At 45.5% G+C, this 14,664-nt stretch overlaps 1 protein-coding gene across 1 annotated transcript in view; it reads right to left on the reverse strand.

Annotated features, from left to right (window-relative positions):
• Positions 1–14,664, reverse strand: part of SIGIRR (single Ig and TIR domain containing) — a 76,369-nt gene that overhangs the window by 18,656 nt on the left and 43,049 nt on the right. The window lies entirely within an intron of this gene.

Here is a 14,664-nt window from a genome sequence, read left to right on the forward strand (position 1 = left end):
TAAAAAATCAGTTACCGTCTTCAATATCACTCGGTCTTCAAATATAGAACAGAATTGTTCATCACTGCTTAGTGCCTCTAATTCGCTTACTCTTTTTGCAGAGGTAATCGCTACTAAGAATATGGTTTTAATTGTAAGATTCCTTAACGAAATTTCTTCTAGAGGTTCGAATGGCTCTTCCATAAGTACATTGAGAACTAAAGATAGGTCCCACCTAGGACATGATTTCTTAACTATTGGCCTTGATCTTTCTACTGATTTCATAAATCTGATCACCAGGGGATCTTATGCTGGGAATACACGGTTCGTTTTTGCCTTCGTTTAAACCTTCGATTCGTTCGGTAAACGAATCGAGTGTTGAAAACGTATGTGAAAATAGTCATAATCTCATTATAGTTTCGATTAATAGACCCCAAAAACGAACGACTAGTGATCGAACATGTTTGATATTATCTCTCTTTATCCATCTAATCGAGCCATTGGTAGGCTTGATGGCTGTTCAGATCGATTATATATTCGTTTATGCTAGTCCGTCCCTGTAAAAAGGGATTTTCGTTTCGTTTCTTTGCAGCCTTCGATCATTGGAAAAACGAAACCATCAGAATCGAAAAAAAAACGAAACCGTGGGTGGTGATATTAACCGTATGACCGATTATTTCGGGATCGAAAAGGACAAAAGGCACAATCGAAACGAAGGTTTAAACGAAGGCAAAAACGAACCGTGTATTCCCAGCATAAGGCTAATTTCTTATCAACGAAAACAGAAATTGCTGCTACTTGTACCTTAATTGTACTTAAGGCCAAACCCCTCTCAATTCCATCTTGCAGGAACTCAAGAATTGTCGGTAATTTATTGTCTTTAACTTTATTTCTCTTTTTCCAGTCTAAAAAAGTCTTCCAATACTTAGAATAGATCGATCTGGTTACTTTCTTTCTGCTATTCAGAACCGTCTTGATCACTCTGTCTGACAGGCCCTTGGACTTCAGAACATCCCTTTCAGAAACCACGCTTTTAGATGCAGATTTGGAACATGTACCCATCTGTGTTCCTCTTGATCTAAAAGTAATTCCTCCTGAGGGAGGAGTAAAGGATCTTTTTTCAGCATTTTTAGTAACAACGGGTACCATGATCGTTTTGGCCAATCTGGTGCTATTAATATCAGAGTCATTCTGGACAGTTTCAACTTCTGTAATACAAGAGGAATCAAGGGGATTGGTAGAAAGGCATATGCTTTGCTGAAGATCCAATCTTGGGCCAACGCATCTATTGCACATGCTCCCTTCGGATCTAGAGAGAAAAACCTTCTGCACTGAGAGTTCGTCTGATTGGCAAAAAGGTCTATTTCGGGCCACCCCCATCTGGCCGTTATCATTCTGAATACTTCCGGGTTGAGCCTCAGCTCGGAATTTGACAGTCTTTGTCTGCTTAGAAGGTCGGCCATTCGATTTAATGTCCCTTTCAGATGGACTTCCATGACCCTTGTAGGTATAGTCCGTCCACATGGGCTCCCCAACCCATCAAACTTGCGTCTGTTATAATCTTTGTTGGAGGAGACCGCCATAGTCTTCCTAACTGAAGATTTTTTATATCCATCCACCAAGGCAGGGATTCCTTTACCCAGGTTGGTATTGATAACACGCTTTCTAAATCGCCCTGATTACTGTTCCAGTTTTCCAGTAGCCAGTTCTGGAGAACTCTTACGTGAGCCATTGCCCAATGTACTGCTGGTGCTGTTGAGGTTAGAAGACCCACTATACTCATGCACTGCCGTACTGAGTTGGCGTCTGCCTCTAGAAGGCTGACTATTGTCGACTGCACTTTTGTCACCTTGTCCTCTGGCAAGAACAGTCTTTGAAGGGGTGAATTTATTATGAACCCCAAAAATTTGATCACCTGGGATGGATCCAGATGTGACTTTTGGTAATTTACTAACCAACCCAGGGTTTCTAACTGACCTAACACCCTCTTCAGATCTCTTTGAAGCAGTACCGCATTGTCTGCTAGAACTAATAGGTCGTCCAGATAAGGGATTATTATAATGTTCTGGAGATGAAGATTTCCTACCACCTCTGCCATTACTTTCGTAAACACTCTTGGTGCTGAAGATATTCCGAAAGGAAGGCACGAGAATTGATAATGCAGCACTCCACCGTCTCCTTGTACACTGAATCTTAGGTACTTTTGAGACTCCCTTCTGATTGGGATGTGCCAATAAGCGTCTGTCAGATCTATGTTCACAATAAACACGTCTGCATTCAGTAAGTTCCTCATCGTATACACAGTTTCCATTCTGAACTTTTCGTATACAATAAAGGGGTTTAGTGGTTTTAAGTTCAGAATCATTCTGAATTTTCCGGTTGGCTTTTTGATCAGAAAAATTCGAGAATAGAACCCTCGGTTTCTTTCCTGAGGTGGTACCTCTTTTATGACATTTCTTCCATCATGTCTCTTAGTAATTCCTGTAATGCCATCCTGGCTTCTCTGTCTTTCGGCATTAAAGTCTTTACAAATCTCACCGGGGGCTTTTTTATGAATCTTATCTTGTACCCGTCTTTTATTAGGTCTAAAATGAATTGATTCGAGGTTATCTTTCTCCACTCTGGATAAAAGCGAGATAACCTGCCCCCTACTTTCAGCCTGGCGTCACTGGTGCTTGCTTTGGGGCTCCGCTGGCTTATGCAGCGGAGTCCTCCTAGGCCCTTCCTTATTAATTGGCCAAGTCCTTCTTTTTTGGACCCCTTTATCTCTCGCCTGGTTATTGCGGCGAAAAAAGGGCCTATTCGGCTTGAATTTCTTTTTCTTCGGAAATGATAATTTCCTGCTTGCCGTCTTCTCCAAGACTTCTTGGAGCTGAGGGCCAAATAACAGATCCCCCGTAAAGGGTAGATTACATGCCTTAGACTTGGACGATTGGCTACCGTCCCATGTCTTGAGCCACAGATTTCTGCGGGCATTATTAACTAGTGCTGTTGTCTTTGCTGTAACTCTTAGTGACTCTGTTGAAGCATCAGTAACATAATTATTAGATTTCTTAACAACACTCAGAGCTTCTAAAATGTCCTTTTTAGGAGCATCAGTTTTGACTAATTCTTCCACCCTCTCTATCCATAATAAAGTGGTCCTAGAGACACAGGTGGTGGCTGCAGCAGGCTTAAAGTTAGTTACTTGCTGCTGTATAAGCTTTTTTAAGTGACAAATCAATTTTCTTGTCTGCTGGGTCTTTAAGGAAACCCAAATCCTCAAAAGCAAGTTCATTCTCCCTATTCATTAGACTGAACGCTGCGTCTAACTTGGGACAACCTTCCCATAGTTTTGCATCTTCCTCCGAAAAGGGGAATCGCTTTCTAAACCCTCTGGAAATAAAAAGTTTTTTCTCTGGGTATTTCCATTGCGTATTAATTAGGTTTTTTGTTGAGGGATGTACAGGAAAATTTAAATGTGGTGTGGGATCCATACCAGAATATAATTTATCATGTATGGACACAGGAGCGGGAGTGGTCTGATTAATATTCAAGGTAGTGTGAATAGCCCGCACTAATTCATCAGTCTCTTCCACCGGAAATCTGAATCTTGAAAACATAAGTTTCTCATCCGTATCACTTTGATCTGACATATCATCCTGTGATAAATCCCTGTTAACCTGTCCTCCAGGAAGAACATCCTGTATTTCCTCTTCTTCTTCATTTGAAGAAATTAAACGTCTTGTAGTTTTTACAAGAGCTTTTCTTGGCTTAGGATTCTCCTTGGGAATAACTGCCACAGGAGGTACCACAGGAGCTGACCCTGTAGGCAGATTTTCCCTGAATGCTCTAAATGTCTCTACCATTTCATGCCTCATGGTAGTCATAAACTCTTTGCAGGAGGCAGTATTAATTACTATAATTCATTAAAGCCTGTAATTAATCACATAAATCCTCTCCTGAACAGATGTGATGTTTATTCATATATACTCTGTGTATATAGTGAGCTGTTTACCAAAAAAAGGAATATCATTATCTGTAAAATAAGCTTAAGTACAGCAATCAGACAGATAATTTAGGATGCATATCAACTCAAGTGTAGCTCATCTAGACAGAATGTAGATGCATACAGCTGCTAAAATGTATTGCAGGAGAGAGAGAGGGGAAAAATTTTTTTTTTTTTTTTTTTTTTTTTAAACTTAATATATTTGGTGATACTGCACCAATAAATCCCTCCTGCAAACTTAGAAGGAAAACATCCAACATTATAAGCAGCTGACCCAGTAACCAGCTCACTCCCCACAATGAATGCACCATGTAGTTAACATTCATTCAGGTAGCTATGCAACAATTACTTATGCAAAACACATTGAGCTGCACAAAAACCAATCAGTCACATGTGAACAAATGCTTTTCTGAACTGTCACGGACGATTGCGGGGACGCAGGCGCGTCCTGGAACCGCCCGTGAAGAAAAGAACGATCGCACTCGATTCCTGCAACGATTGCGCCTCAGATCAATAGAACCAAGATTTGACGTGTAGTATCCCTATGCCTAGGAACAGCTGGGAAATCTGTCTTAGCTGAAATAACAGCCTGGGGGGAAGGTGTTAGTTAGCTTGGACATATTCCCTGTGGAAGGCACAATTTCCCTTTTGGCTCTGGGAACCAGGTGACACTTAGCTGATCTCATGGAGATGTTAATTAACCAAAGGATGCCTAGGTGCAGCCAAGCAGGCTACGAATCCACGGGAGGTCTTGACACTCTGTTCTCTGCTAAAGATCAAAGGAAAGTCAGCTGTTAGCAGCTAGAACACCTCCTGAATTAACCTGAGGCTCATGGCATAATCCATAACTTCCCAGATCTGTAATATTTCTGGGGTTCCTGAGATGGCAGCTTCACCAAACGTGGGGGAAGTGTAGCATGAGCCCCGGTGCTGGTTCTGAGGAAGTTTCAGAACCTTCGGAGGTAAGGACTGCCAGCTAGGCAGTTTCAAAGTGCCCTGATGATACCACAGGGGTCCCACCCCTCATGTCTGGTATCAGGGCGCTGGGTAAATCGAGACAGACCTGAAAATGTTAATAAATCTGCCCTGACCTGTACGGTTCTGTGAGATAGAGCCCATATATGGGTAGATATGATTTCTAGCCCCAGTACAAGGGGAGGGCTCATCTCATCTTTGAAGGGGGTGTATGGCTCCCCGCCCTCACTCCCTCCTACTGAAGCAGGGGCATAAGAATGGCTGAGGACCCAAACTCAGTGTCCTCCACACTGAACCATCTTGCACTCATCAGATGCCAGCTTGAGGATATGCTGGCATCCACCTGGTCTGAACTCTGAACTCTGGACTTTGAAACCAAGAACTTTATGATTCTTCCCACAATAAGGACATCTTTCCAGGAACTAAGTATTTTTCTCCCTTCTTTTATTTTTCATACTGGCTATTACTGTTTTAATAATTGTTGATTTTCATAATTGTCTGTATATATTAATTATTTATATTGCGTGAATAAACGACTTTCCCCAAGTCATTCACTGTTTCGCTACCCTGCTTATCAGCACACACAGAAATGATCCCGGGTCTCTGAAGATACGCTACTGTTTGTTTGTTGTTGGCTAGACAGAATATCGTGTGTTTAACCGTTTTATTCGCAGGATTAGTCAGTCAGTTAGTGGGCCCCACGGTCCCATAGTAACCGCGGTGGTGGCAGTTTACTCTGAACCAGTAGGTGACGTTGTAATTACCCGTGTCTCAAAGGCTCCCTTCTGAGTTGTCTGCGGCTAATTCTTAACGGTTCCTGCGCATTGACTGCGACCAGAGTTCGCACGATCTGTGCGCTGGCACCGTTTAGAAGGCTAAGTGCGGTCAGCCACGAGGGCCCTTGTGACAGTGTTAGGCAGCGGTTGGGATCTGTGTTGTGCTGAAAGTATCTACGATAGCGCTAGCGCTATCGAGAAACGAACTAATTCGTTGGTGTAGCTGGAAGGCAATATATTTTTTATATATACAGAGAGACTGTGTAGCCAGTACCCCTCCCCAAAAGTTTTATTTTATTTGGCGTGGAAATGTCCGGGAACTACAAGAAAATGTGCCTGGCGGACCTGCAAAATCTTTGCCAAGAGAGAGGCATTGATGTCGGCCGCAAGAAACAAGGGGACCTGGTAACGGAATTGTTTCAATGGGATACCCAGCAACTGCAGGAGCTCGATGTGTCTGCTGAGGTAGACGCTGACCCATCTGACTCAAGGCAAGGGGAACCAGAGACTGAGACTCCTGACCGTACAGAGGTTGTGCATCCTGAGGGCCCTGCATCAACAGTTACGCAGGAGAATGTCAGTGTGGACCCCAATCCCAGAGTTTCTGAAAGTACTCGCCTGGAACCGGCCAGTACTGGACTGTCCGTTTGTACTGATCCGCTAATGCAGCAGGCATTACAAAAGCTGATGGAGACTGACCTGGACAAGTACCTGCAGTACATGCGTGAGGAACGCCAATCTGCAGAACGCAAGGCTGCTGCTGCTGCTGCAGAACGCCACGCGGAGAGGGATGCCGCTGAGCGGGAACGCCAACGACAGCATGAGCTAAACATGGCAAAAGTGCAACAGGCCAGCCGGAGTTCACCGCCCAGCCTCCCTGCTGAAGGAGCTGCACCACCCGTAAGTGCAAAGTTTAAATTTGCTAATATTGAAAAAGACACAGACATTGACTTGTTTTTGCGGTCTTTTGAAAAAGCATGCCGTCAGTATCGTCTGTCCCAAGACCAGTGGGCCAGACATCTGACACCTTTGCTGCGCTACAAAGCGCTTGATGCCTTCGCAGAATTGCCTGCGGAGAAGGATAATGATTATGCTGCTATAAAAGACGCTATCATTACTAAGTACCAGCTGACGCCAGAAGCCTGTCGGAAAAAGTTTAGGGCCTGGCAGAAAAAGTCTTCTGATTCGTACCGAGATGTGGCCAGCAGCTTGCTCACCACACTCCGCCAGTGGACACTAGGCCTCACCAAAGGGTCTTATGATGTCCTGGAGGACTTGATAGTCCTGGAGCAATTTCTGAACATTTGCCCTGCTGATGTACGCCAGTTTGTGCTAGAACGCAGGCCGGCTTCAGCAACTGTCGCTGCAGACCTTGCAGAGACTTTTGCAACTACCCGGGTGGTTGATACCCGCAGAACTGTCCCATCCAGCTGGAGAGGAGGTCAGCCCCATACCTCGGCAGACCCTCCTGCCCCTGTGAGCCGTCCGCCACAGAGGCCACCCAGCGCAGCTGCTGCACCCAGGCCTGCAGCGCCTGGAGAGGTCACCTGTCACTACTGCCGCCAGCCCGGACACATGAAATTCGACTGTCCGGAGCGGAGACAGACACCACCAGCACCTGGATCATCTGCATCACCTGCACCTCACCCACAGCAGAGGCAACCCGCCAGCGAACCACAGCCTGGATCATCAGATTTTGTCCTGTTTGCCCGCGGAAAGGAAATCCGCGACCGAACCGACCAGCAGCAACTTGTTAGAGTGAACGGCAAAGTTGTCACCGGATTCCGAGACACCGGAGCTGACATCACGTTAGTTCACTCACACCTTGTACCAAAGGAGAGCATCAGCTCCAGCCGATCCCTTGCCCTTACTGGAGTAGAGGGCACCCTTTTCCACATAGCCCACGCAAAAGTGAAGCTGGATTGGGGAGTGGGAGGAGTCCAAGAACGGGTTGTTGGGGTTATGAAGGATCTCCCAGTCCCTGTGTTGCTGGGGACTGATTTGGGCAAGCTTGTGTCCTACTATGAACCTGCCACGACCGCCTTGTCGCTCACGGAAGGAGACGGACTCTCCACCCACCACCAGGTACTTTATACACTTGGGGGAGCACCAGGGGGAGGTGGGTTGAATGTGCCCAGTTCAAGGGTACCAGGTTCAATAGTGCCTGCTTCAAAGGCACCTGAGTTTGATGTACAGACTGTCTGTTGTGATGATGCTGTAACTGTACCTGAGTTTCTTGTACAACCTGTCTGTAATGAAAAAATGTCTATACCTGTCAATGTCATTACTGCATGCAATGATGATTTGAGTAATGCCCGTCTGTGCCATTCTGACAGTGTACCTGTGCTAGCAGTACCGCGCAGCTGCGCTGCTCAGAACCCGAGCTCAGAACAGGTGGAGGGGGTTCCGGCCTCCTCCCCCTCCTCTGACCGCAGGGATGAGACCTTTCAGCCGCTGGCCTCGTGTGATCTGAGCCAGTTGGCTGAAACTGACAGCGCCGTATTCTCAGCCGCACTACAAAGTGACCCAAGCCTGGAGGTGCTCAGGCAGCAAGCCGCTGAGCCCCTCGCAGACGGGGCCGCTTTCAAGGTGTACTGGGAAGGTGGGAGACTGTACAGTGAGTCTGTACAGCCCCCTACAGGTAGATCCCACGCGAATACCAAGTGGCTTGTGGTCCCGAGTGCGTTCAGGGGACATGTGCTGAAATCCGCACATGGTAATCCTCTGACAGGGCACTCGGGTGTCCGCAAGACACTCGCCAGTATTCGGAACCAGTTTTATTGGCCCCGGATGAACAGGGATGTAGCAAACTACTGCAGGGCATGTGCCGTCTGTCAGGAGCTGGGAAGGTCCAGGGATTCCCGCGGGGTTCCCTGAGGTCCACAGCCACCCAGCAGGGGAACCCTGCGTGGGCTGGCTGTTGACCTAACCAACCCACTGCCCGTTGTCAGCAGTCCCGGCAGGCACCACGTCCGACTGCAGTGGCGCAAACGCCCTGTCCAGAACGGTCCATGTTGGGTCAACCCTGAGGGTAGCAGACCGCGACCGGTCCAGGTGAACCGAGCCCCAGGCTCCAATAGGTTTTCCCGCCGTACCGGCAACTTGAGGCCCGTCAGCCAGGTTAGCGGCGCCGCCATACATCTTGCGGATGAGTGGCTAAGCCACGGACAAGGGGGAGGGCTGTCACGGACGATTGCGGGGACGCAGGCGCGTCCTGGAACCGCCCGTGAAGAAAAGAACGATCGCACTCGATTCCTGCATCGATTGCGCCTCAGATCAATAGAACCAAGATTTGACGTGTAGTATCCCTATGCCTAGGAACAGCTGGGAAATCTGTCTTAGCTGAAATAACAGCCTGGGGGGAAGGTGTTAGTTAGCTTGGACATATTCCCTGTGGAAGGCACAATTTCCCTTTTGGCTCTGGGAACCAGGTGACACTTAGCTGATCTCATGGAGATGTTAATTAACCAAAGGATGCCTAGGTGCACCCAAGCAGGCTACGAATCCACGGGAGGTCTTGACACTCTGTTCTCTGCTAAAGATCAAAGGAAAGTCAGCTGTTAGCAGCTAGAACACCTCCTGAATTAACCTGAGGCTCATGGCATAATCCATAACTTCCCAGATCTGTAATATTTCTGGGGTTCCTGAGATGGCAGCTTCACCAAACGTGGGGGAAGTGTAGCATGAGCCCCGGTGCTGGTTCTGAGGAAGTTTCAGAACCTTCGGAGGTAAGGACTGCCAGCTAGGCAGTTTCAAAGTGCCCTGATGATACCACAGGGGTCCCACCCCTCATGTCTGGTATCAGGGCGCTGGGTAAATCGAGACAGACCTGAAAATGTTAATAAATCTGCCCTGACCTGTACGGTTCTGTGAGATAGAGCCCATATATGGGTAGATATGATTTCTAGCCCCAGTACAAGGGGAGGGCTCATCTCATCTTTGAAGGCGGTGTATGGCTCCCCGCCCTCACTCCCTCCTACTGAAGCAGGGGCATAAGAATGGCTGAGGACCCAAACTCAGTGTCCTCCACACTGAACCATCTTGCACTCATCAGATGCCAGCTTGAGGATATGCTGGCATCCACCTGGTCTGAACTCTGAACTCTGGACTTTGAAACCAAGAACTTTATGATTCTTCCCACAATAAGGACATCTTTCCAGGAACTAAGTATTTTTCTCCCTTCTTTTATTTTTCATACTGGCTATTACTGTTTTAATAATTGTTGATTTTCATAATTGTCTGTATATATTAATTATTTATATTGCGTGAATAAACGACTTTCCCCAAGTCATTCACTGTTTCGCTACCCTGCTTATCAGCACACACAGAAATGATCCCGGGTCTCTGAAGATACGCTACTGTTTGTTTGTTGTTGGCTAGACAGAATATCGTGTGTTTAACCGTTTTATTCGCAGGATTAGTCAGTCAGTTAGTGGGCCCCACAGTCCCATAGTAACCGCGGTGGTGGCAGCTTACTCTGAACCAGTAGGTGACGTTGTAATTACCCGTGTCTCACAGGCTCCCTTCTGAGTTGTCTGCGGCTAATTCTTAACGGTTCCTGCGCATTGACTGCGACCAGAGTTCGCACGATCTGTGCGCTGGCACCGTTTAGAAGGCTAAGTGCGGTCAGCCACGAGGGCCCTTGTGACATGAACTATCAGGACTTTTACAATACTTAAACTGGTAACAAACATCTTGCTCCATTTAAGTAATCAAATCACCAAGTAGTCTAACATGCTTTTTCTGATCTAGTAATTAAACTTAAGATCAGTGCAGTTATCCATGTTTAACTGGTTTTAAACAACAATGTGCCACCACAAAAAGACAGCTTCAGCAAATATCCTTGATCTAGCCACTGTCATTCATATGCTGACTAAATACATCTGAGCAGCATAATCAAACCTCAGACCAGTGCGGCGACCAGTCAGACCGTGATCAAACACGGCTCCCCACAAGATCTCCGCCGGCTTACCTGATCCTGAAGTTTTCGTGCGTCCATCCTCGGCAAAGGCCAAACGCTAAGTGCCACAAGGAACGCACACAACGCTGTTTTGCAGCCGCGCAAAATGCGGAAGTGAAGTCACTCGTCGGCGGAAGTACCGCTAGACTGGGGGCAAAGCCATCCTTCCTCCGTGCAGAGCCGATATTCCCCCACCGCTGCGTCCAGGACCTCCGTCAGGGCTGCTCCGTGTTGTCCTCCCTCTAGCACGCACAGCCGCTCAGGTGGCTGCTAGAGGGGAAAAACCTGTTTAAGCAGGTAAGGAGCTTTCTGCTGCAACAATATTCCAACCCTCCAGGGTAGTGAAGCAGGCTCCCTCAGGGAACTATTACCAGCCTCAGCACTCCCAGGCTGCTGACCAGCTAGCTCCCTTTACAGAGCTCATGTTCCCAGGGAAGGAAACACACAACTGAGGTGTGGATACCTGGGAACAGATTTATAGAGCTCACGCTGGGTGTTTCCTGTTTCTGGGGGGCGGAGCCCAAATCTCAATGTCACTGTCCTGGAGGGTTGGACGGAAAAAAAAAATGTAAATATTTACCTAAGGGTCTAAACTTTTTAAATATCAATGTAAAGATGAAATATTTCTATATTTTTTTTATTTTAAACTTGTAAATAGTGATAGATGCAAAACGGAAAAAATGCACCTTTATTTCCAAATAAAATATTGTTGCCATACATTGTGATAGGGACATAATTTTAACGGTGTAATAACCGGGACATATGGGCAAATACAATACATGAGTTTTAATTATGGAGGCATGTATTATTTTAAAACTATAATGGCTGAAAACTGAGAAATAATGATTTTTTCCGTTTTTTCTTATTCTTCCTGTTAAAATGCATTTACAGTAAAGTGGCTCTTAGCAAAATGTACCCCCCAAAGAAAGCCTAATTGGTTGCGGAAAAAACAAGATATAGATCAGTTCATTGTGATAAGTAGTGATAAAGTTATAGGCTAATGAATGGGAGGTGAACATTTCTGAAGTGAAAACGACGGAACGCGAATGGGTTAATACCAGCTAATCCTAAAATAGGCACCTTCTACATCTTACCAAAAATACATCTCTGGTTTGGGGACACTAACAGAAAAGATATCTGGTTGGGTAGAAAACATTCTTAAACCCATGGTAAGGAATACAGCCAGCTACATCCAGGACACCACTGACCTTCTTAACAAATTGACTGCCATGGGTCCGATCCCAGAAGGTGCAATCCTGGCTACAATGGATGTCGAATCCCTTTATACCAACATTCCACAGGGGGACGGTATTGCAGCTTGCCAACATTTCCTTCAGCTTAATGATCTACCAACAGAGCCCACACTACAACTTATCAGGTATATACTAACTCACAACTAATTTCATTTTGGAATGATATATATCTACAGACAATGGGCAGTGCTATGGGAAGTAGAATGTCACCCCAGTATGCACATTTATTTATGGCCAGGTTAGAGGAAAACTTCCTTTCAACTTGTGAAATTAAACCATGGGCATACTTCCGATTTATAGACGATATCCTATTAATCTGGACAGCATCACAGGAAGAATTAATCAGATTCCACAAAAACTTCTCAGAGTACCACAAGAACATCTAGTTAACGCTCAGCTTTTCAACCTCCCATGTCAGTTACCTTGATACCACAATTTATATACAAGATAGAATTTTACAATTTATCATGTACCATGCTGGTGAATGGCCCTGATTACAGATCACAGGCCAAAGCTGTGACAAGTGCATACACACATTCAAAGATTGGCCAATTTTACCACTTCAGAGAACATTGGGGCAGATTTATAAGAACCAGGCCAAGGATAATTGGAGCACATATGGTGCAAAACCGGTGCATAAGTGGAGCTCATGCTCAGAGCGACTAATTCAGAATCTTTGATCTAGACATCTGCTCCACGTTTGCACCAGTTCTGCTCCAGTTTTCTTTGTGCTGGTTTTGATAAATTTGCTCATTGTAAATAATGGCTACTATGGAGTCTGCAAGCCATAAAATCAGCATTTTGTCATGGGATTAATATTCTACCAGGATAAAAATATTCTGAAACATCATCTAACTGATATTTCACTGTATGACTGTATTTTCTTTTTCTATGCAGAGAAGGGTTCAAAAGTTCACTAGCCTGCTCTGTAACATCATTTAGATTGCTGAGTAGTGTGTAAACTGCAAATATTAGAGAATGATGCAATGTTATAAAAAAAACACTATATAACTGAAAATAAAAATATGAGAATATTTTCTTTGCTACTAATGTTCTAGTAATTATCCATACTACACAAACATTTCATTGCAGTATATCATCATTTTTTTCTGCTTCAGTGTCTCTTTAAAAACTATTCCTCCTCAGAGTTGTCACAACTCGAAGGGAGATGTAATTTGCGGTCTGGCAACCGCCGGAGCCCCAAATTACCATTACGTGGGGTGGACAGTATAGCACTGCTGCTATGGCAGCGTTCAGTGCCTCACGCTAAAATAACCTGCTTCGTACATAAACTGTAGGAAAGATCTTTTCCAACAGCTGGATCACAACAACCTCAATTTAAGGGTAAACCTGAGATGGTGGAAAAGTTAAAAATTATATATATCATGGGGATTCCTCCCCCTCCTGGCTGATCACTCCCACGCCACCTGGATCCTCCACAATTCGTCCTGGAAAGTTCTCTGGTACAGGGCTACTGAGCATGTGTGGCCGGGCTGCGCATCCCTGTAGCCAGTAGCATTCTGGGCATGAGCAGTAGTACTGCACAGGTGCAGACGGGGGAGCGCACCATCTCAGGTACCCTTTTAAATGAATCTATTCGAGGAATTAGGGTTCTGCACCGCCCAGAAGCTAAAACCTGACAACTTATGGCATATACTAGGTGGGCGGAGTCAGTGCAACGTGTGGCCGTCCAGAACTACCCACGAGAACTACCCTACCCAGGAACCACTGCGGGCAGAGGGCGGGCGCTCCATACGGAAGTTCGCGGAGAGTATACTCTGAGCTGAGCTGGGACGCCGGCCAGCCGAGTCTCCACGCTGCGCCCTGCACACGGCTACCGACCTGATGACCTGGCGAGAAGAGTAGCTCCTGATGATTACATATACCCCATTGATCTAATAGCAGTTGGAGGCAGCGCTGCTGAAGCTTCTAAAAGACACTGGTGAGATCTACCCATGTTACATTACGCTATGCATGCATTACTAAACTGCTGAAGTTTGCTACTAGCTGCTATATATATATGAAGTCTGACTAACCATCTGCATGCCACTAACCCTGAAGAGACTTGAGAAATTGATTAGGACTCTGAACCATGGTTCCTTCATTATCATTCTCACAGCGCTGTTAATATATTAAACTGCATGGGGGAGTATATGAGTGCGTGGTGTGTGTTGTGTGATTAACTGTATGGCCGGCCATATATATTGCTGATGCTGACTCCGCAAAAATTTCCTTCTGTAGTTTTAATTACCCTATCCCAACCCTATCCCCTATTTTGATATTAATAAAGTATTACTATTTTTGATTACACTATATACCGAATTGTTCATTGTTATTGGAGTTAACGTTAACTGGTTGTGTTTCTGGCAGTTGTGATGGATTGGTATAAATTGTTTTACTAATTTGGAGGCGGTTTTCTTTCATGCCCCACCTGAGTCTGTTGAAATCTGCTCACTGCATCAGATCATTATAAATTAATTATAACTTATGGCATATAAACTACACATTTACAGGCAAGTAAACTCAAATTAAAATATACTTTATCATCATCAGGTTTATAAATCAGCCTACCATCTGCCTACCATCTGCAAGAGAGGCTGTAGACATTTTACACTAAGGTATTACAAAATGAGGCCCTGTGAACCTGTTTCAGCAAGCAGTGGCGTAGCTAAGAAGCTGTGGGCTTCAGTGCAAGTTTTGCATTGGGGCCCCTCAAGCATGCTATACATAACA

This window comes from Hyperolius riggenbachi, chromosome 11 (assembly GCF_040937935.1).
Source record: "Hyperolius riggenbachi isolate aHypRig1 chromosome 11, aHypRig1.pri, whole genome shotgun sequence".
NCBI classification, from domain to species: Eukaryota; Metazoa; Chordata; class Amphibia; order Anura; family Hyperoliidae; genus Hyperolius; species Hyperolius riggenbachi.